The sequence below is a fragment of the Bombus flavifrons genome, chromosome 3 (genome assembly GCF_040668555.2).
Source record: "Bombus flavifrons isolate JBK064 chromosome 3, iyBomFlav1_principal, whole genome shotgun sequence".
Classification (NCBI taxonomy): Eukaryota; Metazoa; Arthropoda; class Insecta; order Hymenoptera; family Apidae; genus Bombus; species Bombus flavifrons.
This window is the reverse complement of record NC_138444.1, coordinates 698595-700144: the sequence shown is the minus strand read 5'-3', so window position 1 is coordinate 700144 and position 1550 is coordinate 698595. Positions and strand designations below refer to the sequence as shown.

General features: G+C 43.0%; 1 protein-coding gene across 8 annotated transcripts in view; it reads left to right on the top strand.

The window, feature by feature from the left end:
- The window catches only part of LOC138178157 (solute carrier family 35 member F3), a 77435-nt gene that overhangs the window by 10096 nt on the left and 65789 nt on the right, over positions 1–1550 (top strand). The gene's annotated exons all lie outside the window — the stretch shown is intronic.

The window sequence follows — 1550 nt, the reverse complement described above, 5'->3', positions numbered from 1 at the left end:
TACAAATATATATGTACATATATTATTTTGTGTATACATATATGTATATAAATAAATATATATATAAAATGTATATATATATATGTCGGAGAAGGTTGGAATTTAGAGTTAGGGGCGTAAAACGAATCTTCGTTTGGATTACACAGTGTCGCTATGCAATAGAGAAGACATTGACTAGTGCAAATACAATTATTATAGGATTGGACAAGTAACCGTGGTAATTAGATACTCGAGAAACTAATGACAATGATCCTAGGTTTAATAACGAATCCGCGGTCAACGGGATGATGGATGAACATGCTCACAAAATCTAAGTCGGACTCTTTGTTAAAACGTGGAATATCCACCGAGCGTGCAGACGCTAAGTAACTCGCTAATACGACCTCACGAGAGAATGACTTTCCGTCGCGATGGTGCTGCAGAGGAAAACTATGATGGGGTGTGTCTAAGGACACGAGATCCTTGGATTCGTCGAGGATAGCCTTCGTTTAGAAGGTGAGGGAATTTGGCATTGCTGCTAATTGGTCAATCTCCATATCGGTGGTCAGAAAAAGATGCTAGCCGCCCTCGAGGGAAAGTTGCTAGTGGGAGACGCCGTTCGTTGAAAAATAGGTCTCTCCTATCTTCCCGTAGATGGGACAAAGATTGTTTGTCTGTCCGAAGGACTTTAGCCAACTAAATCTTAAGATTTATAACGGCCCTCGGGCTAGCTGAACATGTACTGCGAAGACGCATCGACATCTGGCAATCATCTTACTCGAAGAATAGGGTCTGCGTGTGGCGAGCCACGGGACAGAAACCGTTGGAATGTTTACTGTTGCGTGCCATCACAAATATTTCTTTTAAGGAGTTAGACAAAGCGTTCATCTCGTGACCGCGGCTACGTTCGGTGACTGGTTGTCGCCTCGAGCCCAAGCTCATTATCTCAAATCTCGAACAAATACAATCGGATCGAATGACGACAATTGTTTAATTACGCCTATGATATGATCTAGATTACGGTGTTAAGGGATTTTCCCGAAGTTCCAAAGGGGAGGCTCCGATGTCCTTTCATCTCCGACACGGCCATCCTGACTATCACACGTCCTCGTGTGTAACTAGAATGTAATGTCGTAGAATAGCTTTGATTGGAGATCGGCTGAAATTAGAAAACACCGTGTACGTCGTCTTTTTGTGGTTTGTTTACATCCAAGAGCGCCTAGTAACAGTGACGCGAGAAAAGATAAGCAGCGTCAAAACAGAAGTACGGTTTCATATTTCAAGGAGTGGCAATCGAGAGGCCAGAGTATGTGAGCCGAAAAGTGTGTGTGAGTGAGAGGACGAGAGCAAGAGCGAGCACGACCGAGCAGGAATGCATTGGCGAGGGTCAGAGTTGATCGAGACGTCGAAGCATGGAGTAGTTAGAATTGAGTTGCGAGTGTTGTCGAGTGTTAGAGTTACTAGTGAGAGAGAGGGAGAGTTACCAAATAGTTGTCAAGTTATTTGATGTAAATACGAGCGTTGCATTTAGTTTTCCTGTTAATCAAACATCGTTTTTCTGTCTAACTAAT